Here is a 24,652-nt window from a genome sequence, read left to right as displayed (position 1 = left end):
AAGTAAATATTATTGAAACCCGGACATTTTCAAAATTTGTGAACATACTTTTAAAAATCCAAACCTTTTGTGAACAATGTTCAGAATCTCAAACTTTATTTCAAAAAATAGGAGCAAATTGAAAACAAGAACATTTTTTGTAACTACAAACATTTTCTGAAGGCTCCGTTTAAGAAAATCACCATGTTCAACGTAGGGTGTTCGGGTAGGTAGAAGGCTCCGTTTGAGAGCATGTTGTTCGACGACATCCGTCAGATGACCTTAACTTTTTTACTGGCTGTATGAACCATTCAAGGCACCATACCAAGGTTTTTTAGTTTTCTATAAATTTTATATTTTCTGGAGTTTTCTCGGTCAAAAAAGGGCGCTAAATTGTCGGACGTGTCGCAACTTGCATAAGGTGTCGAAAATCATTCAAACTTCGCAGGGATTCCTACCATGGGCGTGACCACCTGCTTGCAAAAGTTGGGTGAGTTCAATCGTGTCCAAAAATAGACCATGTTCAACATAGGGTGTTCGGCTTCGTCTACGAGCAGATTGTTCCTTGACATCCTTGAAATGGCCCCAATTTTTTCCATGGTCTTGTATGACCAATTCAAGCACCATGCCAAGTTGTTTGAATTTTCGACAAGTTTTGCGTTTTCTAGAGTTTTTCCGGTGAAAAAGACTAATAATGACCAGACGTGTCGCAACTTGCATACGGTGTCAAAAATCGTTCAGACTTGGCACTAATGCCTACCATGGGCAATGCCCACATTCCTGCAAAAGTTGTGGTCATTTAAAGGATATCCAAAATTAGACCATGTTCGAGAAAGGGTGTCCGGTATGCCAGAAGGCTCCGTCTGAGAGCCTTTTTTTTCTCGACATCCTTAAAATAAGTTCGTAGATTTGAAAAAAGTTCATGAATTTAAGAGAATGAAAAAGAAGAAGAAACAAATAGAATTAGAAAGAATAAAAATGAAGAAAAAAGGCCAAACAAAATAAAAAAAATTAACTGAGAAGATGCACAACAAAAAAGAATGAAAAAAGTAATTAGACACAACAAGTTAGTTGTCCTAATTGGTTAAAGTTGGTGAAGTAATCCAAGAGGTCCATAATTTGAATCCTACTTCATGTACCTATTTTTTGAAGGTTAAAAAAGAAAATAAAAATGGACCAGACCTAGGACGAAGGGGTGTGTGCGCCGGTTTGTGTGACGTTACTCCCTGTACAGCGGGAGCACCTAGTCACCACTTACTGCACTAGTTAGCGGACACAGCGCTCGCACACCACCTTTCATGGTCTGGCCCAACTACAAGAGCGATCTGTTGTCACTTGTCAAGAGCATACGCCTGATTGCTTCTTTGTGGTCTACCCAAAAAACTTCTTTATGGTTGACCTGGACGAAAAGTTGACCATTGACATGTTTGACCTTTGATCGTTGACATTAAAAAAATAGTTCATCCTTTTGGAAAATTTCATGGATTTGAAAATTTTAGCAGATTTGCAAAATGTTCACAAATTAAAAATACCATGAATTGAAAAAAATGACGGATTTTTAAAAAAACATAGATTTCAAAACAGTTCATAAAATATTAAAAGGTTCACGAATTTAAAAAAAGTTCAACGATCTTGCAAAAAAGTTTATCAATGTTTTAAAAAGTCCATCAATTTTTAAAAAATAAAAAATCATCAACTTTGAAAAATTCAATCATTTTGAAAAAGGTCATCGATTTAGAGAAAAAAGGCTCATTGATTTTGAATAAAGTTCAACGACTTTCAATTTTTTATTGATTTGTTTTAAAAAATGAAACTAAAGAGGTTTGCACATTGCAAAAGAAAAAGAAACAGAAAAAAAGGAAAATAAAAACCAAACAAAAGCATTTGAAAAAAGAGAAAAATGGAAAGAAGAAAAAAGGAAAAAGGAAAAAAAGAAAGGAAAGAGGAAAGAGGACACGAAGAAATGAATGGGAATGATTCAAAAAAAATTATTGCCAGGCCCAGCTTGCTGTACAGGTGTACACCGTATACGGCGGTTTCTAATATAAAAATACTTGTAGTTGAGGGATATAGAGGTACTATGATCTAAGGACCCAAAAAAAAGGTACTATGATCTAATATATGACCATCATGTCCTTTCTTACGAAGAGGTATGAGCTAATCTGAGCCGTTCTTGTGTTTAAGGGGGTCTACCGAAGCAGAAGTGTATTTTCTTTCCATACTATAGGTTACTACTCCCTCCGTCCGAAAAATCTTGTCCTAAACTTGTCCATCAAATGGATGTATCTAACACTAACTTGATGCTAAATACATCCATTAGAGAGACACGCTTTTTTGGACGAAGGAAGTACGAATTAATTAGTAGAATTAATCTATGACCATGTATCAATTATCAAGCATTATATTACCCTTCGGTTGCATCATATGTATATTTATAGCTTGATCGTCTTGGATAACTCTGCGTGGGCTCTACACTTACCATGCTTGATCTTTTTGGTAAATTTGGAGCCGTAGTGTGTTATCTACCTCATCTATCCATAAGTGTTGGATCAACTAGGATGAGTGTAGCAGGAGAGCCAAGCATTCTTGGGTTGACTCTAGATGATGATAAAGGTGGTTGTATCATTCCACCAGGAACCAATCACCACGTTGGAAGTCAGATGTGTTCTATTAATATAAAGTCGATTACTCTCCTAGTGATAGGAGACGTACCTATGATGCATGTGGTCATTTTGTAAATCTTGAGGCTCAGCGGTTCCGGTTCGTGAGTAGTGTTATTCAAGCATGGGTGCATGTTGTCTGCGTGTATGTTGCACTCGGCATTTCTCACAAAATTATGTTGGATGTAATCATGTTAACTGGTCGTAGATCGTATCAAGTCCATGGGATCAAACCCCTTTAATAACTAGATGGTACCCCTGGAATTGTGCCAGAAATCAGTTGCAATATAGTACTTTCATAATATTCAATTATTTGAAACATGGATGTGTGGACGAATAGTATGAAAACTAAACTAAAGACACATATAATTTATTTTATTAAATTATTGTGATGGACCTTTTCTCATGCATGTTAAGGAGCCATATCCGCATATCAACAGAAATAAGTTAGTGAGGCTAACTATTCAGATATAACCCTGGCAAAAAAAACTATTTGGATTTAGAAGGTGCATTATTTTTTTTCGAGAAAACTAAGCAGTATTATCATGTTAATAATATAATTAATCAGGTATCAATTGCTAAAGCGTGCATTGTGCATGTTCACTGTTTAGCATTGTAGTAACAAGTTGGCCTACTGGGGGGTCGGAATTGACCAGATGTCGACCATTCGAAGTGGAACATGCGGGTGTGGCACACGGGTCTTGTTGGTGGGTTGACATTTTTCCAATTGTCACTGTCATTATCCACTGAGATTATCAGCTAGAGGAATGTGCTTTGGTAGCAACCAGGGTCAACCGGTCAAGTAGCAGTAGTGTACTGTCTAAATGCTCATACACCTCCTGCGTGCTCCGGTCAACGCCTTTTTATATATATTTTGCCATTCTTTTTAATTTTCTTTGTGTTCTTAGTGGGGCTGTTACTACTTTTGCATCAGCATCTGACGGAAAAGGTTCCGTGGATAATTGGAACCACGTAGGAGTACTAGCATCTTGTTGCTAGCTAATTAAGCTTGGTGTTAACAAACTTAAACATGGGGATCGTGACTAGTTAAATACTCTCTCTTAGCGTGACACGTTGCCATCAACGTACTTTATAGTGCTCCTGCATGCTGGTGTTATGTTAGTAGATTGCAGGTGGATAACATAGTTAAACCCACTAGTTTGTGGATGGCTGACGCCTGCACTAACATGTTACTGTTGTCGGCGAATGAAACTAAACATTACTTAATTTGCTCACGGCCGGTTTCATTAATTTGGGATATGCTGATCTTAAACTTTGCGATAACTAACGAATTGTGGTGCATGCACTATCTTGTGCTGAGCCCAAAAGAGCAATAAAGAGGGAAAAATACACGGGAGCTCCTGGGATATCAAACTTGCGTTCTCAATCTACCCCCGTGTGAAATTTCGTGAAAAAATACCCAAAAAAATATCCGTGGCAAAGGTAATACTGTCTGAACATCCATCCAAACAGTTTTTTCTATGCATAGGAAAATTTTGTCTTTTCTGTCACGAATACGTTTTCTGGTATTTATTCATGAAATTTCACATGGGGGTAGATCGGTAACCCAAGTTTGATATCCCAAAATCTCGGATTTTTTTCAAATTTCTCGATTTTTTTTGAATTTAATGTTTGTATAGGGGTGTGGAGCACTCGGTTGCTACAAATCCGCTTCCAATAAAGTGGCATTTATACTTAAAAGAAATATTATGCAGAAATACTCGCATATAGGACACGTTTTGTGCATTATTCACTGGATTTTAGGAGTCAAGATACGTACTTTATGTGTACGACTCATTAGTGTCCCACCAATTGGCTTATACATAAATAATGGTTCAACGGTAGTGACTTCACCTTTGCTAAGCTACTTCGAAAGTTTGAACACCTACATTTCAATGATGGAGCCGCGCCAAGTTCGGATTAAGAGGTGATCCATTCCTTTTTCATTTGGTGGCTGTTGTGATAGTTTCGGAGGGAGGTGATGATGTTGAAGTCAAGTTCAGAGGAGTTGTCGGTCTTGATTGTAATATTTTTTTCTTCGCCGGTGGTCCATTGTGCAAAGATTGTTTTGTTGTCTTTTCAATTTTATTAGGCCGATATCTCTACAGGGCTTGCCGTTAATTTTTATTATATGAATGAGACATATGTATTATCATTAAAGAATTAATAATGATTTAAGACCTTTTTTTCATTTCCACATGCACGAATGCTTAATTGTATGTAATGATGATGGTATTAGAGCATCTCCAGCTGTTGGCCCTCCAGGAGGCGCTAAAAATCGCCCCTGGGGGCGCACCGGCGCTAAACCGTGTGCTGGGGGCGTGATGTCCCCCCAGTCGCGGTGCCCACGTTTTTCTGAAAACTTAAATTTTGTCACAAACACGGCGCAAATTAAACCAAATTTCGGCGAGTTCGCTCATATTTAAAATATTTTACAAAAAAAGAAAAAAAAGCTACTAGTCTGCTCCTCGCCGTCTCCCTCGCAGCTCCTCGCCCTTGCAGTTCTACATGCCGACAAGGCTGTAGAACCGCGTGTAGTCGCCGCCGTCGTCGTCGCCTCCGCCGCGGCCGCCGTCCTTGCTGCAACCCTCCCCCGGTTGGCGCGGCGGGTTGGACGGTCCGGGGGTGTCCTCATCGTCGTCGCTGTCGATGATCACGACGCCGTGCTCGTCCTCGCGCCCACGTTTGCGGGCGGCTATCTCCTCCAGGGCCCGGCGCTGCCGGACTATCTCGTCGCGGAGGTAGTCGTCGCGCGCCCACCGTAGGCCGTCCTCGTCGGAGAAGCCACGCCGGGCTATCTCCTCGTACTCCGGGGGGAGGCCGGGCTCCGGCTTGGGCGCGACGAGGACGAGGCGGCCAGAGGCAGGGGTGGAGTCGGCGATGCGGACGCCGGAGCTGCGGGTGCGCCGGTTGACAGGCGCGTCCTGGGGCTCCGGCTTTACGGGGCGGAGGCAGGGAGAGCCGGTCGACCGACCGGACGAGGAGGAGGACGCCCCGGGGTCGATGCGCCTCGGCGTCCACGAGCTCCCACGGCGGCGAGAGAATGACGGGGGGTAGGGGTACTCCAGCCACGGCGTGTTGCCGCCCTCGATGTACTCAAGGACGGCCTCCAGCGTGCGGCCGGGCACGCCCCACCATCGGCGCCGCCCCTCGCAGTTGAGCCTGCCGGAGGGCACGACGCCGTTGGTGGCCTCGAGCTGCTCGGCGTTGCGGCGGCGGAAGTATGGCTCCCAGAGCGGGCTGTCGGGGACGTAGTGTGGCCCCTCCCTCGCCGCCCGCGGCGGGGAGGAGCCGATACGCGCGATCTCCGCACGCCGCGCCGCCCCGGTGGGCGGTGGTGGCACCGGGACCCCGCCGACGCTGATTCTCCACGCCCCGGGCACCCGCATGTCCGGCGGGACCGGGTACTCGACCTCGAAGAGGAGCCGAGCTTCGTCCTCGTGAAGGTGGCGGCGGCCGAAGCCGTTCGCCGCCGCGCCGTCGCCTGGGAAGCGTTCGGCCATTCTTTGAACTGGAGACGGCGAGAGGAGAGGAAGGAAGGGCGCGTCGGTGGTGGAGACTCCGTGCGTGCCACCGGCGCGCTGGGGGTCGGCTTATATAGGCGGAGGCGCCGCGCGCACGCATTTACGCGTGGCATGCGAGGGGACGCGCGTCGTCTCGTTTTCACTACGCCGCCCGTGAGGCATCAATGGCGGAGGCTGACCGGCGCGGCAGCGCGCGGCAGCTTTGGCATTGATTCGCCACTGGAAACGAGGCGATGAGGACGACGAAGCGGCGAGAAGCGAGACGAGTCGCTGGCAAGGAGGGCCCGTGGCTCTTTCGCGCCAAAAAAGATTCGCCCGGCGCCCCCGAGCGCCCCCAGCACGCCTGGTTCGGGTTGGGTCCGCCGGCGCCAATTTCGGCCCGAGCCGGCGAAAATTGGGCCCTTGAGGGCGCGACTGGGCCGCTTTTTTACGCCGGCGATCGAAAAGTCGCCTAGGAGACCTTTTTGGGGGCGCGGCTGGAGATGCTCTTACTGTTAGAGTAGTCATTATGGTATACGACTTCTAGTCCAAGTCAGTTTTGTACCCCTACCCCAAGTCGGTTTGTACCCTCTTATATACTCTTGCATGCCGCACCAAATCATCAATAAGCAACAGTTTTATTCAGCTTTCATGGTATCATATACCGGTCCCAGGGTTTAGGGTATGGCTCCGCCAACGCCACCGCCGCCGCCCGGCTATTTCGAGCGCCGGGCCGCACTCATCGCCAAGGCTGCCAACGCCGCGGCCGCTTCTCTCTCGGCCCTCACCATAGCTCCACAAAACTACCCTGCACCCATCCTCGCCGCACCAATATCTCTTGCTAGGACAATCTCCGACGTCAGCCCCTACATCCCCATACTTCTTGATCTCGCCGTCCACAACTACTACCATTGGAGACATCTCTTCGATCTCCACCTCGGCCGCTGCAACCTGCGCTCGCATGTCGCCGCCAACTGTCTTCCCCGCCCCGACGATCCGCAATGGTTGAAAGACGATCTCGCGATCGTCCAGTGGTTCTACACCCGCATCACCACCGAGATCTTCAACATGCTCGATCACGACGGCGCCACCGCTGCCAACCTCTGGCACTCCCTCCGTCAGCTCTTCCAAAGCAACACCGATGCTCGGAAAAACGCTCTCCACACCGAGCTTCGCAATATGGTGCAAGGAGACGCCCCGGTGAACCTGTTCTGCCAGCGCGTTAAGACCATTGGTGATGAGCTCCGCGAACTCGGCGATACAGTTAGCGACTCACAGCTAATCAATATCGTCGTCGGCGGCCTCAGCGAAGGCTTTGACAAGCAAGCCTCGTTCATACCGATGATACGGCCCCCTCCTACCTTCGCTGAAGTTCGTTCCTTGCTATAACTCGCGGCGGAAACACAAGCTCGCAAGGACTCTCGCCCCAAGGTCTTTCATGCTGCGGCTCGTCCTCCTCTGTCGTCTACACCAGCGCCGCCTTCCAGGCCGGCTCCTGCCGCCGGGCCGTCCGCATCGTCATCTGTTCAACCGCCCCCAGGCTGGCGTCCTAGTCCGAACTACCGCGGCAAAAACCCTATCTACAGGCCACCGTCGACATCACCAGCACCGAGTCCTGCACCACCGACCAGTGCTCCATCTGCGGTTGCATGGCGGCCTCCTCATGATCCTTGGACGGGGCTTGTTCAAGCATGGCCCATGCCCTGGTCCGCTCCGTCCACCCTCGGTGCTCCGCCGGCATACTCAGGTGCCTGGCAACCCGGCCTTCGGCCGCCTACTGGTGCTCCCGGGATTCTCAACCCCCGACAGCCGGCCAATGCCTATCACGCCACCCCGACGTATGATCCTTATGGTCATTACAGCACCGACGGCGGTGCCTACTACACACCTCAGCCGGCCCTGCTCCCGACGCCACCCCCACCACAGCCGGCCAATGCCTACTACACTCCCCAGCCGGCCCTATTGCCTTCACCATCGTATCCGCCGGCACTGCTTCCGACGCCACCCTCACCTGCGACGCCGAGCTGGGATCAAGCTGCCTTTCTCCAGGCCATGAATAACTTTGCTGCACAAGGAAACTCAGGTACGGATTGGATCTTTGATTCGGGGGCCTCTAGTCATATGTCTGCATCTAGTAATTGGTTATCTTCTTACACTAAATCTCCTTTCCCTTCCATTATCCTTGGAGATGGATCATGTATTCCTATATATTGTGTTGGTCGGGCTCAACTTCCCTCTTCCACCAAACCTCTTTTACTTCGCGATGTTCTAGTTGCACCCGCCCTCATTAAAAATCGTATCTCTGTTCGCCAATTTACTTGCGACAATCTAGTTTCGGCTGAATTTGACCCTTTTGGTTTATCTGTGAAGGATTACCTGACCAAGGCCGAGATCGCTCGCTTCAATAGCTCCGGTGATCTTTATTCTCTTAATGGAGTTCCTGTCGCCACCCCTCCAACATCCATGCTGGCCTCCGTCGATCTCTGGCATCGTCGCTTGGGCCATCCCAACCCCGCCGTCTTAGCTTCTATGCTTAGTGAATTTACCATACCATGTAATAGGGACTCTCATAATTCTGTGTTTTGCGAGTCTTGTCAATTAGGCAAACATGTGCGTCTTCCCTTTAGTTCCTCTAGTTCTTGTAGCACTTATCCCTTTGAATTAATACATTGTGATTTATGGACCTCTCCCATTGCAAGTGTTTCGGGTTTTAAATACTACCTTGTTATCCTAGATGATTTCACCCACTTTGTCTGGACTTTTCCTCTACGCAACAAATCTGAGGTCCATTCTCTTTTCCTTAATTATCAACGCTATGTGTCTGTTCACTTCTTCCTCCCAATTCGCTTTATCCAATGTGACAATGGTCGCGAGTTTGATAACATTAAAAATCGTACTTTTTTCTTACAACATGGCATCCTGCTTAGGTTCTCATGTCCCTACACCTCCCCTCAAAATGGTAAAGCAGAACGCTCTCTTTGCACCCTCAATGATATAGTTCGCACTCTCCTCATTCAATCATCTATGCCTCCCAAGTTTTGGGCTGAAGCCCTACACATGGCCACCTTCCTTCTAAATATTCGACCTTCTAAAACTAAACCCAACACTACTCCCTATTATTCCCTCTTTCTTTCCCACCCCGACTACTCCGCGGTTCGTGTTTTCGACTGTCTCTGTTTTTCCAATGCCTACGCCACTTCTGCAAATAAATTGTCACCACGCTCTATCCCATGTGCTTTTCTCGGCTTCTCTGACGAGCACAAAGGCTATCTCTGTCTCGACCTTCACACCGGACACGTTCATGTCTCTCGTCATGTCACGTTTGCTGAGCACATTTTTCCTTTCTCACAACGCACTACTACACCATCCAACACCCCTAGCTCCGCAAACACCCCCTCTCCCCGTCCTTTCCAACTATATACTCCCCTACCTGCCGAACACAACTTGTCACCACCACCAATAACACCCACCATAGCCAATCCCAACCATACACTCACCCCACCCGAGACGTCCCCAACACCCCCGACCCCTGCTCCCTCCCCAACACCCCCGGCCCCTACTCCCACTCCACCACCCAGCCCTGCTCCCACTCCACCACCCAGCCCTACTCCTTCGTCCGACTCTTTCGCTGCGCCGGACTCACCAGTACCCACCTTACCCCCTCGTGCTATTCCTACAGCAGCCCCGATTAATGATCATCGCATGCGTACTAGGGCCAAATCAGGATTTCATCAACCCCAAGACCGCCTAAACCTTCGTACCTCCGTATCTCTCACTTCTCTTCCAAAGAATTACAAAACTGCTCTACTTGATCCCAATTGGGCCGCTGCCATGCAAGAAGAATATAATGCTTTACTTCAAAACAACACCTGGCAACTTGTTCCTCGTCCTCCCAATACAAATATTGTTTCTGGCAAATGGATTTTTCACCAAAAGTTCCACTCCGATGGGAGCCTCTCACGATATAAAGCCAGGTGGGTTTGTCGTGGCTTTTCTCAGCAACAAGGAATTGATTACGAAGAAACCTTCTCTCCTGTTGTTAAACCTAGCACCATTCGCACCGTTCTTAGTGTTGATGTCTCCTCTTCATGGCCCATCCACCAACTTGATGTTAAAAATGCTTTCCTCCATGGTTCCCTTCAAGAAACTGTCTACTGCCAGCAACCTCTGGGTTTTGAAAATCCATCCTTTCCAACTCATGTATGTCTTCTTCAGAAATCTCTCTACGGTCTTAAACAGGCCCCACGAGCTTGGTTTCAACGCTTCTCCTCCTTCATTCAAACAATAGGCTTCACTCCATCTCTCTCCGACACCTCTCTTTTTGTGTATTATCAAACTTCTGACACTGCCTATTTACTTCTCTATGTAGATGATATCATTCTTACCGCCTCTTCTCAAAAGTTCTTAGATCATATTGTCTCTCTTCTTAGATCTGAATTTTCTATGACTGACCTAGGACTCCTTCATCATTTCTTAGGCATTGCTGTTGTTCGAGATTCCTCCAGCCTTTTTCTTTCCCAACGCCAGTATATTCTTGATCTTATTAATCGTGCTGGTATGCTTGACTGTCAATCATCTCGCACTCCTGTCGATACTAGTTTTAAACTTTTGGCTACCGGTGAACCCTTTTTCGATCCTACTCTCTATCGTAGCCTAACAGGTGCTCTTCAATATCTCACCATTACTCGTCCTGAAATCTCTTTTGCTGTTCAACAAGCATGTCTCTATATGCATGATCCCCGGGTTCCTCACTATAATCATGTTAAACGCATTCTTCGGTATTTAAAAGGAACTCTCAATCATGGTCTCCACCTCAATAATTCTTCTCCAAACTCGCTTACCGCATACTCTGATGCAGACTGGGCTGGTTGTCCTGACACTCGAAGGTCCACTCCCGGTTTTTGTGTTTTTCTTGGTAACAATTTGATTTCTTGGTCTTCGAAAAGACAGGTTACAGTCTCACGTTCGTCGGCCGAGGCTGAGTATCGCGCTGTGGCACATGCCGTTGCAGATACAATCTGGATTCGGCAGTTACTCTCCGAGCTACACAGGCCTATTGAGCAGGCCACTATTGTCTACTGTGACAACATATCAGCAGTCTACATGACCAGCAATCCAGTTCAACACCGAAGCACAAAGCATATTGAGATTGATATTCATTTTGTTCGTGAAAAGGTTGCTTTTGGTCAGGTTCGGGGTGCTTCATGTTCCCTCTACGGCTCAGTTTGCCGACATTTTCACCAAGGCACCGCCTACTAAGCCGTTTCAAGATATCTGTTTCAGTCTCAACGTCGTCGAGCCTGCCGTTGATACTGCGGGGGATGTTAGAGTAGTCATTATGGTATACGACTTCTAGTCCAAGTCAGTTTTATACCCCTACCTCAAGTCGGTTTGTACCCTCTTATATTCTCTTGTACGCCGTACCAAATCATTAATAAGCAACAGTTTTATTCAGCTTTCACTTGCTACTCCTGGCCTCGAGGAAAACATGCATGCAAGACAAGGGGCAAGCCGTACGTGACCCAGGCATGGTGAGCCGGCGTGACACGAAGCAGAGACGGCTCCCGTTGAACTGCGGTTGAATCGCGTGGTACGACACGGCTTTGGCGGTGGCCGCCGATGGCGACGGCGACCTGATCTCCCTGCCGCCAGTTGCACCTATATATACGTACGCACGTCATGCTCCGTACATCCACGCGCGCGCGCGTGCACATGTATGTATTTATCGATCACTACAACAATACGTACGTACACATATATGTATATATTCAAGACGATCGACGTCGATCGTAGGGGTTCCCTAGCCAGCATGGCGGGCGTCAACCTCGTGAGGTCACTCACAACTTGACCATGCAAGATCACGACACGGCACGAGCGGCGCGCGTCTACTTGTCGACCGATGCGTACCTGACCTGGCAAGTGCTTTGTGGTCGCCCTGCGGTGGTTGTCTCGAGATAACCGTAACGGATACTACCTCGGTTCCTTAATATTTGTCTTTCTAGACATTTTAAATGGACTAAACATACAGATGTATATAGACATATTTTAGAGTGTAGATTCACTCATTTTGCTTCGTATGTAGTCACTTGTTGCAATCTCTAGAAAGACAAATATTTGAAAACGGAGGAAGTATATCCCATGTGGCCGTGGGTCCTCCTCTCCTTCTCTTCTGTCGTCTTCTTCGTCCCGCAGCTATCAGTCCAAATATCTCGGTGTATGTATTTTTCTTTCATGCCAACAATGCTGACTTTACATTTAGGTTTCGGCATAACAAAGCTTGCACTGTCTTTTCGCACTTAGGCGCACAGCGTGGAACGCACACGTACATCATAACCCTATGAACACCTTCAAGCTACCGAGACATCAAAATTTGAGATTGTCAAAGTCATCAGTTATAGGTGTTCGTAGTCAACTCGGAAATGTCTTCTCGTATGAAACGACCGTTGCCGAGAAATTATGAAAGATTTGGTTCTCTGTGCCAAGTATAGGACTCAAACTTGGGGGCACCATCACAAAAAATTGTAACCATCTAAGGTACGCTGAAAGCGTCTCTACATGTATATTGACCTTGACACAGCAGAGAGATTTTTTTTGTATCGTCTCAGGTTTTCCTTTATCACCCCCATAAACCATGTACTGTATAGATAGCTAGCCCTTCGTGACTTGAAGAGGTGCTCCAAACAAAATGGAACTGAACAGTAAATTACCAATGCTAATAAGTTGGTTATTTATTTGGAGATATACTGTGAGGACATAGTATTAAACACACATTAAGAATCTTGTTACTAAAGAAGAAAAAAACAGTAAATGAGAAATAACCCTGATCCCCAAGATACTGGTGGCCACGGATATTCCAACAACTCAGGGGTAGGACATTTCAAGAGGAATTGATTGTGTATTATGATCATATCATAAGCATCATATATTTATTAAATTTTAATATGAAAAAGGATTAATTCAACCCTCATCTTTTGGAAAGGGCTAAAACCCTAAATCTTGCCAATTGACCAAAATAGCCTTTAAAATCATAAATATTTTGGCAATTGCCTCATATTCATTATGTGGGTCCTCATATATATTCATTATCGACGGAAACGTTTTATCCTACCAAACGAGCATCACGGAGAAATTCAGAAAAATACGATAGCCTGTTCCAAGTATTCGTCTCAAACTAGGGTGGGCCACCACAAAAAACGTAACCATCTGAGATACGCTGAAAGCTTCTCTACATGTATATTGACCTTGACACACCAAAGAGATTTTTTCTATCGATATAGGTTTGCCTTTATCACACGCATAAACTATGTATTGTATAGATAGCTAGCCCTTCGCGACTTGAAGAGGTGCTCCAAACAAAATGAACTGAACAGTAAATTACCTGTGCTAATAAATTGATTATTTATTTGGAGCTATATTGTGAGATCATAGTATTAAGCTCGCAAAAAAACAGGAAATGAGAAATAACCCTGATCCCCAAGATACTGGTGGCCACAGATATTCTAACAACTCACGCGTTATATGAAGAACTGATTGTGCATTATGATCATCTGATAAGCATCATATATTTATTTCATTTTAATATGAAAATAAGGATTAATTCAATCCTCATCTTTTGGAAAGGGTTAAACCCCTAAAATCTTGCCAATTAACCAATATACCCTTTCCAAATCGTAAATATTTTGGGAATGACTTCATATTCATTATGTGAGTCCTCCCAATTATTATGGTTTGCAAGGACTTAATTTGGATTTTTCTAAACCATAAACCCTATTGAAAATTCAATATATTGAAAGGATATATTTTGATCAATTAAAATTAAAGGACTTTTACATGGTGAAATGTCTTGAAACGCAAGATATAGTCTTCAACTAATACTTAAGAACTACCAAAATTACTTCACGATTATAGGACAGGTATATCCCCAAATTATAGTTCAAGCCTTTTTAATAATTCAAATGGGTTTATTCTGCTAATAAATATATTAAGAATCCATAAGAGAGATATTTTTCGTATCTATCCATGTTTGTCTTTGTCACACATATGCATCGTGTAGTGTATACATACCTAGCCCTTTGTGACTTGAAGAAGTGCTCCAAAGAAAATGGAACTCAACAGTTCATTACCCATGCTAATAAGTTAGTTATTTATTTGGTGCTATATTGCGAGGTCGTCGTATTAAACTCACATCAAGAATCCTATTACGGAAGGAAAAAAGAGTAAATGAGAAATAGTCATAATCCCCCAGATGGTGGGGGGCACGGATATTGTAACACTTCACAGGTAGGACATTTTATTGGGAATTGAATGTGCATTATGATCATTTAATAAGAATTATATTTCTCTAATTTATAATATGAAAAATGGATTCATTCAACCCTCATCTTTCGTAAAGGGCTGAACCCCTAATCTTGCCGATTGATTAAAATACCCTTTCCAAACCCTAATATCTTGCAATGGCCTCATATTCATTTTTGGGTCCTCCCAATTTTTTATGGTTTACAAGGACTTCATTTGAATTTTTTGTTTGAACCTAAACCCTTTCAAAAATTCAATAATTTTAAACATGATAGATTTTGATCTATTTAATTACGGGACTATCACATGGTGAAATCTCTTGAAACCCTATATATAGTCTCTCACTAATATTTGGGAGCTACCAAATTTATTTCATATTTATAGGACCAACTTATCCTCTACTTATAGTTCAACCCTTTTAAATAATGAAAATGGGTTTATTCGCTTAATAAATAAATTAATAATCCCTAAATGAGATGTTTTTGTATCGATACAGGTTTGCCTTTCGAACACATATGCACCATACACTATATAGATAGCTAACCCTTCGTGCCTTCAAGAGGTGCTCCAAAGAAAATGGTAGTTGATAGTACATTACCTATGCTAATAAGTTGGTTATTTATTGGTGTTATATTGTGAGGCCATAGTATTAAACTCACGTTAAGAATCTTGTTACGGAAGAAAAAACAGTAACCCTCATCCTCAGACAGTGGGGGCCACGAATATTGTAGCAACTCAGTGGTAGGACATTTTATATGGAATTGATTATACATTATGATCATGTCAAAAGCATCATATTTATTTAGTTTTAAGGATTAATTCAACCCTTGTCTTTTGTAAGTGCCAAACCCTAAATCTTATCAATTGACCAAAATAGCCTTTCCACATCCTAAATATTTTGGCAATGGCTTCATATTCATTATGTGGGTCCTCCCAAACTTTGCATGGACTTGGCTTGGAGTTTTGTTTAAACCATAAAGCCTGTTAAATGCTATATTTAAAAAAGGATAGTTTTGAATTTTTTTTAAAAAAATCAAGGGACTTCCACTTAGTGAAATCTCTTGAAACCATAGATATAGTCTTCCACTAATATTTGGGAGCTGCTAAAAGTAGTTCACAATTATAGGACCATTTTTTCCCCTACCAATAGTTGAAACCTTTTAATAATAAAAATGGGTTTATTCTCCTAATAAGTACATTATTAATTCCTAACAAAGATATTTTTGTATCCATCTAGGCTTGTCTTTGTCACACATATACACCATGTACTGTATAGGTACCTACCTCTTCGTGATTTGAAGAGGTGCTCCAACGAAAATGGAACTAAAGAGTTCATTACCCATGCTAATAATTTGGTTATTTATGAGTTGCTATATTGGGAGGTCGTGGTATTAAAATCACATCAAGAATCTTGTTACGGAATGGAAAAATAGTAACGAAATAATCCTGATCCCCAAGATAGTGGGGAGGGGGCATAGATATTATAACACCTTAGAGATAGGACATTGTATTTGGAGTTGAATGTCCATTATATTATCCAATAAGCATCATATTTATTTAATTTTAATATAAAAATAAGGATTAATTCAACCCTCATCTTTCGTAATGGGCTAAACCCCTAAATATTGCCCATTGATCAAAATACCATTTCCATACCCTAAATATTTGGGCAATGGCCACATATTCATTATATGGGTCCTCCCAAATTTTCATGGTTTACATGGAATTCATTTGGATTTTTGCTTAAACCTCTGTATTAAAAATGCAACATTTTAAAAACGATATATTTTGATCTATTTAATTAGGGGAGTTCATATAGTGAACTCTCTCGAAACTCTAGATATAGTCTCCAACTAATATTTGGGAGCTACCAATTTTTTTTCATATTTATAGGACCAGTTTATCCTCTTCCTATAGTTCGACCCTTTTAAACAATGAAAATGGGTTTTCTCTTGATAAATATATTAATAATCCCTAAAAGTGATGTTTTTTGTATAAATGCAGGTTTGTCTTTTTGACACGTATGCACCAATTATTGTATAGATAGCTAGCCTTTCATGGCTTGAATAAGTTCAGCGAAGAAATTGGAACTGGACAACTTCATTAGCTATGCTAATAAGTTGCTTGTTTATTGGTGGTATATTGTGACATCGTAGTATTAAACTCACATATAGTAAATGAGAAATAATTATGAGGCCCAAGATAGTGGGGGCCACGGATATTGTAACAACTGAGTGGTAGGACATTTTATTAGGAATTGATTGTGCATTATGATCATCTCATAGCATCATATTTATTTAATTTTAAGCATTAACTCAAACCTTATCTTTTCTAAAGTGTTAAAACCCAAAATCTTATCAATTGACCAAAATAACCTTTCCAAATCCTAACTATTTTGGCAATGGCCTCATATTCATTATGATTTTTTGTTAAATCATAAACCCAATTACAATGCAATATTTTAAAAAGTATAATTTTGATTTTTTATAAAAAGTAAGGGACTTTCAATTGGTGAAATCTTTTTGAAACCGTAGATGTACTCTTGCACTAATATTTGGGAGCTACCAAATTAGTTCACAATTATGGGACCAATTTATCCCCTACCAATAGTTCAACCTTTTTTAATAATTAAAATGGGTTTGTTATCCTAATAAATATATCAATAATACCTAAAAGAGATATATTTTTATCGATACGGGTTTGTCTTTATCACATGTTTGCACCCTGTACTGTATAGATAGCTAGCCCTTTGTGACTTGAAGAGGTGCTCTAAAAAATGGAACCAAACATTTCATTACCTATGCTAGTAAGTTGGTTATTTATTTGGTGCTATATTTTGAGGTCATAGTATTACACTCACATTAATAATGTTGTTACGGAAGACAAAACAAGTCTAACCTTATCCTATTATTTTGGGGGCCATAGATATCAGGTGATTTAGGCCCATCATTGTGATCTAGCGCATCTTCGTGGACTTTTCGTGACGCAACTACTCCTATCCGGACAAGTTAATTCACCCGAACCAGTCGACATTCATTAATGGTCGTTTCATTCACGATGGTGTGTTCGTGTTGGATGAAGTAATCCATGATGTTAAAATGAAACACCTGAAGGGTGTATTTCTGTAATTGGGAACCGGTAGATTGGTCGAGGCCGATCCAAGCCTGGTTTTTCCTCCCATCTAGGCCAACCAGCTCCCGTTGATAATCAAGATCTTCGAGTGGCAGCTCATCCATCACAGGCTTCCATCGGACACGGAGTTCATTAAGCAACATGCAAAAGGCAATAGCCTTTTCCCTCCTTGTGGTGTTGCCAACACAGGACACTTTTTTTTTGCATTTGTGTTGTTGCCCACTTCACTTGGAGCTATTTTCGTGAGGCCATAGGGACACAGAGGATGCCCTCGTACCTAGGCATTCTTTTGCCATTGGAGATGGCTTTTCAGTAGGCGGAGGCGCGTCCTCTTGGTTTGTTCCGCCGTGATGGACTAGATTATTCTGAACACTCATAACAAATTTGTTATGATTGTTGGTTGTGATTGGAGGTCTTGTAGGTTTGGCGGAAGGATGTATTGGATGCGATGAAGACTGTGTGCCAGGTGTATGGTGACTAGCAACTGCGGCCTCGGCAAGCGGGGGCGGCAACACTGGAGGGTTGCATTCTTGGTGGTGCTCCTCAAGTACCGAGTCTCGATTCTCAGGGTGCAAATCCAAGGTCTAGCCTTTATTGGTTGTACCTGGCAATGACCTTGTTGAAGGCATTGTTTTTTGGGTGAACTTGGACTTTCTCCAGGGTGAAAACCCAAGATCTTTGATCGGGCAACGACAACGCTTGTGTATTGCTTCCTTCTTGGAGGCGTTGCTTTTGGAGAACCTCGTTTGTATTCCGGGTGTTGTATTCGGTGGTGGTTAGTGTGTTGCTGATGCTAGTGATTCATCATTGTGGCGGGGTCTTTTTTCTTCTTTTCTTTTTATTTCCTTTTTTGGTTGTGTGTATCCTTGATTTCCTTGTCATCTTGTTAGTACAGAGGTCGGTGTAATTGGTATCTTCGCGATATTAATATACTCTTTGTCGAAAAAACAAATTAGTTATTGAGCGAGTGACTTTTGTGCATGATTCTGACTTGGTGTTTAAACTGATGGCTTCTATGTAGCAGTGGAAGACGCTAAATGATAGGAGTATGCTTGATGCCATAGTGGGGCACTCCACGGCCGCCTGGTGTCACGCCACAACTTTCTGGCCTCTCCATACCGCAGCTAGGCGGTTTATCTTTTGTTATCACCTTTCTGTGTTGTGGCCGTAACAGACTATATTTATTTTCTGTTTGTACATTTGTACTCTTGTACTTGTATTGAGAAGTTTGTTTTGTCTGTAATGCAGGGCGAAAACTTGATTTATGCATGCAAAAAAAAAAACTTGATTTATGTGAAATAACCAAAAAATATTATTAAGCAAATTTGATTATGAAACCTCGCAAAAGCAACAACTTGAAAATATAGAAGGTGCTGCGCCTTTCCTGTCTGTCACTCATGAACTATTGAACTGGCTATCAGCACTTCTATAGCTGCAAGGGTTGTAGAGCGTACGTCGACGTACGGGAATGAGCAGAAGAACGGAGTTTTCAGGCGTTATGACGGTCGGTGGCTTAAGCAGCGCGACAGTTCAACCGGACAAACGTACGCCGGGCGCGTGCATTGCCATCTCCGGTCGCCGCAACCAAAAAGCGTGTCTTGATTCTGACAAGAACTGCGCAAAGGAAAAACTAATGGTTCTAGTGCCTACGTGAAAATACGTACGTATTTTCAGTCTAGGTGTAAGAAATAGAAAACCCACTATTTATTTTGCTGAAATATCCATCAGCTGAAGATATTTCTCTTCTTTCTATAGCAAAAGGTCTGACTTTATTGGTTACTTTTTTTATGAGAACACTTCCGATCTATTTATTTTCAATCATGACAGTACGTTTGTCCGTATACCACCTATCGACGACAACAAGCACTAAAGCGAGCCGAAGGTGCGCCGCCCTCATCGCCCCTTCCTCATTGGAGCCGGACAAAATTTGTTGTAGTAGACAGTCGGGAAGTCGTCGTGCTAAGGCCTTAATGGACCAGCGCACCAGAAAAGCAACCGCCGCCGTTGAAGTGTAGCGTAGATCGAAAGGATCCAACTTGAAGGCACACGAACGCAGATGAACTACGACCAGATTTAAGCAAATCCACCAAGAAAAGATCCGCTAGAGATACACATGCATTCACATGCCCACCTAACTAGATGCATCACCGGGACGGGGGCTAGGCGGGAAGAACCTTATTCCATATTCAGGGAGTTGCCACCGTCTCGTCTTCCTGAGCAATACACAAGCCCTAACAAAACTCGAAGGACATCTAAAAACGAAACCCTCCCGCAGGCAAGGCCCGGAATCCACCGCGCCGCCATGGCCCTAAGGCCAACGGAGATGAGGCGAACCAGCGACGGCGCCGACGAGAGGTAGAAAAACCCTAGTCTTTTTTTAGGGAGGAGGCGGCTGCATCGTATTCTTGGCGACTTTCGGAGTAGCTTGGAGATATTGGAAGAGTTGTGACTTTATTGGTCACTTGCTCCGTTCCCAACCGGATGGCGTATAAATTCAGTCAAAAAACAATGCTTTCTAAATTTGATCAAGTATATATACAAAAATCCGAAGAAGATAAACAATAATAACAAATCAATATCATTATATCCATTCATTAGATATATTTTGATAATATATTTATTCAATATTGTAGTTGTTGATATTTTTATCCATATATTTGGTCAAACTTAGAGAAAATTGAATAGCAAAACCAAAAGAAAAAATAGCCGAAGATGAGAAAGATAACTAAAAAGCAATTTCTGGGTGCAGTGCTTGACCACCTTTTGGGAAAAGAATATCAAGGCCCTTGGAGGCCTTGGACTATTTGGCACATGAGAAATGCGCATGCATGATGCATTCACCCACACAAGGCACAAGACAAGCAGGGGCGATAATTGGTGGCCTCTGCCCAGGGTCCGGGAGAAGGTAGATAGATATTTGGGGCATAGGAACTCAATCTTTTTCAAGGATAAGACGCACACACGCATCATATTTGACGCCTTTCTACGTGTCGCGTCCATCACCTTCCATGGATGGATCGCACCAGCAGCGGCCGCAAACAGCTAATCTGGCTAGCCAAGACAAGCAAGGGGAAAAAAAGAGGCACATTGTTCACGCCATGTTGGAGTTGGACGGTCGTGGATGAAACCACCCACAGTTGTAGCCGGGTGAAACACCCAACCGGTGGAGCGGTTGTTTTCAGGCAGAAAGAAGCCTTTTCCCGTTCCTTTCTAGTGCCGATCGATCGGCTAGCTGATTCCCATGTGTCACCGGTCCTGTCCGCACCGAGCGCCGAGCGCGTGCCGTATCTATTTCCTTTCGACGAAATGTCAGAAATCTAGTGAAAGAACGGGGAGCTCCCGCATTGCATTAAGAAGAAGAGAGTCTGGTCTAATCCGACCTAAAAACCAAACAATAGCGCGCCATATCTATTGGAAAGCACAGAGGTTTGGTCATGCCGAACGTGCCATATCTAAGCTGAAGTTTCTGGAACGCTGGAACTGGGATGGAAAAGTTTGGGTAAGGTCGGTCTGTCTATCTGTCTGTGTCGGTCTTCTCTAGTGCCAGCCCTCTAGATGTTTGTCTGTGTGTCTCTCTCTGGCTGCTGCAAGTGTGGAGAGCCAACAGGGTCAGGGCTTAAAAGGCTGACGCCGAAATCCCCTCGGAGGCAAGGAAGGCAGGAGGTTGACGCCGGCCGGCCAGCCGGCGTCTTCCAGAACCATCCTTCTCGTCGCAACTGTCTGCTGTCCGTAGAATCTTTTCTTGCTCTCTTCGTACGCCTGAGTTAGGACAGAAAAGGAGTCTTCTCGACTGGCACTACTTAGTTTGTTTTTCCGTTCCTTTCCTTGGTGAAATGCTCAGAGGATCCGGCCAAGAAATGACTTTCCGGAAGCGCGAAATTTGAGAGGGAAAAACAGTTGGTCGATCTGACTGTCTTGTTTCTTTGTTGGCAGAGAAGAGCAACTCGGGTTTCTTCTGCGGTTGGAGGGAGGGTGTCTTCTTCCCGGCTGCTTCTCTCTACGCTGAATTTTCTTTCTTTGAATGCAAAGATGATTTTGTGTTTTGATGCAACAAACGGTGAAGAGAGCAGGGGCGGACGGCTGCTATATACTACTACCTGCTTCACTAGTTCAGTGCACATTCGACGAAGCAATGACGTCCGATGTTTATCTGTGCAGGTGCCTATTCGTGTTGCCTGCGTGCATCTTAATTATGCGGATGCCGAGTGAACATTATATTTTGTTTGTTCTCCCTCCGTTTTTTTTACTTTGCGTATTAGATTTGTGTAAGTCAAACTTTGCAATGTTTGACCAAATTTATATAAAAAATATCAACATCTAAAATACAAAATATATATTATGAAACTACATTTCATAATGAATCTAACAATATTGATTTGGCATTGTGAATGTTGATAATTTTCTCTATAAGTTTAGTGAAAATAGAGATGCTTTGACTTCGGACAAAGTTTATATGCGAACTAAAAATGACCTAAATGATTTATCCTCCACGGCCGCCGCAACCATTAAATTTACTCATCCGCTCATCTGTGGAGTGTCTTTTTCTTCATTCTCGCCCACCACTCTGCTCCACTCAGCCACATCCACTCCGGCACCATCCTCCTTCCCTCCGCCGACCACCACACGCAACTGCCGACACCCCGTAGCCCCACCGACCTCCCGCCGCCAAATTCCGGTGAGATACCGACAATCTTTTTTTTTGTCCTTTCCATCGTCACCGTCCACGGCAGCACTCCTCCTCATCGTCTTGAGACCGGTGGTGCTCGTCTCGTCCTCTCCACCGCGGACACCTGGCTGCACCCCACCGCCTCCTCGGTAGCAACTCCTAGAAGTGATCAAAATGGAGCTCCGAGAGGAGCTTGGCTTCGTCGCGTCCAGACAGCGTCGCACGTGTCGGTGTGTGTTCCACCTCCTTCTTGCACTTGCGGAGGCGGCACGGCCAGTGGTGATCAGTTCTTGGGCGAGGTGAGGTGGTACTATCTAGTTGTCGGCGCTGCCGAAGAAGATCGTCATTTATGTAAAGGGGAGCATTAATGGTGCAGCCTATCCTGGTGCCATGGTCACCCTGCCGCCAGGTATTGCCGTCCATCGGCTCTGCGACATGAGGCCACACGATCGAGAGCCCCCTTCTAGTTTGTATTTGTATGTGAGTTGTGTGTGCTGCAATGCAATGGAAACACGTCGAGGAGAGGCTGCAAAAAGGACTTAGCAGTTGGAAAGGTAAACTGATGTCTCTAGGCAGAAGATTGGTCCTCATAAATTCAGTACTAAGTAATATGGTACTATATATGATTTCCTTCTTCCAGTTGCCGAAAGGAGTTTTACATAGATTAGATTATTTTTGATCAAGATTCTTTTGGCAAGGAGATAGCGAGAGAAAGAAATATCAACTGGCTAAATGGAGTGTGGTTTGCTGTCCCAAAGACCAAGGCGGGTTGAGCATTCATGACCTTGAGGTTAAGAATCGGGCCCTACTCGGTAAATGGTGGTTTAAATTATTGACGGAAGATGGTGTATGCAAACCCTCCTCAGGCGGAAATATGTGAGCTCCAAGGCGGTATCTCAAGTACACTAGAAGCCTGAGGATTCTCACTTTTGGGCGGGTCTAATGGCTACGAAGAAATATTTCTTCTGCTATGAGTGTTTCTCGATTAAGGACAGCTCAGAAATTAGATTCTGGGAGGATAAGTGGCTAGGAAATGCCACTCTCCGGGAACAATATCCGGCTCTATACAATATTGTGTGTCACAAGGGTGATACTATCACCACGGTAATGGAATCATTTCCGCCAAATGTGACATTAAGAAGGGATTTAATTGGACCCAGACTACAATCGTGGAACATCCTGCTTCAGCGGTTGTCCACGGTGCAATTGTCATATCGGTCTGATGTATTCCCATGGAACCTACAAGAGAATGGACAGTTCTTAGTGGAGTCTATGTATAGAGCGTTAGTTCAGTCTGATGTGCCAGTTGATAATAATAACAAGATCTGGAGGATGAAGATACCGCTTAAGAATAAAATATTTGCATGGTATCTTCGTCGCGGAGTCATTCTTACTAAAGATAATCTTATTAAGAGGAATTGGCATGGAAATCCGCAATGTGCCTTTTGTCACCATGATGAGACAATAAAACATTTATTCTTCCAATGCAAATTGGCTCGTTCTATATAGTCAGTCATCCAAATAGCTGGCTTGTATCCTCCTTGTAGTGTTGCTAATGTATTTGGCAAATGGCTACATGGGATTGATCACAGGTTTAGAACTCTTCTCGGGGTGTGAGGGCTTGCCGTTTTTTGGTTGCTTTGGCTGTGTAGAAATGATAAGATTTTTAATGATACAAGTACTTCTCTTGTGCAGGTTACCTAGAGATGTATCGGGACTCTTCGTTTATGATCCTCTCTATAACGCGTGGAGAATCGAGACCTGTTTACGGATGTGTGTACACGATTGGAGGCTACGGCGAGGGATATTTTTACACAAGATGGGTCGCAGAATAATCTTAGGATTGGCCCCTCTCTGCTTTAGGCGTTATACGAACACTGCATGTTTTCTTCGTAGTTTGCCATTTTATTTTCGGTTTGTATGAGAGGACATTGTTTGGTTGTGTGCATCTTGCTATGCAGAGGCCGGGTGTAATGCTTAAATCATTTAAGTAATAAAGTGCCCCTTTTCAAAAAAAGTGTTTGATGAAATGCACGAGTCAAATATAAGCTATAAGGAGTTAAATTTAGGGAATCGGTCAGAAACAACATTTTTAAGGAGCAAATATAACCCTCTAAAGGATATTTGGTCGTATCCTTTTCTAAATTTTCCAAAATTATAGGGGATCACTTAGAGATGCATTAAGAATGAAGATAATTTTGATAAAATAAAAAACAGGAGATTCACAACACAGTAAAACATGGAAAATTACAGTAAAATCTCAATGTTTTGATCAGTAGGCCGAATCTGCTAAACTGCTTACATTGTCTCCAGCATTGCTGAAATTGATCACGGGCGAATTATGATCAGAAGATTCAACTTAATTAACCGCAACTCTTAATTTCCACATGCAAATTCACCAAAAAAAGATTGAATGG

This window comes from Triticum aestivum, chromosome 5D (genome assembly GCF_018294505.1).
Source record: "Triticum aestivum cultivar Chinese Spring chromosome 5D, IWGSC CS RefSeq v2.1, whole genome shotgun sequence".
Taxonomy (NCBI): domain Eukaryota; kingdom Viridiplantae; phylum Streptophyta; class Magnoliopsida; order Poales; family Poaceae; genus Triticum; species Triticum aestivum.
This window is presented reverse-complemented; position numbering follows the sequence as displayed.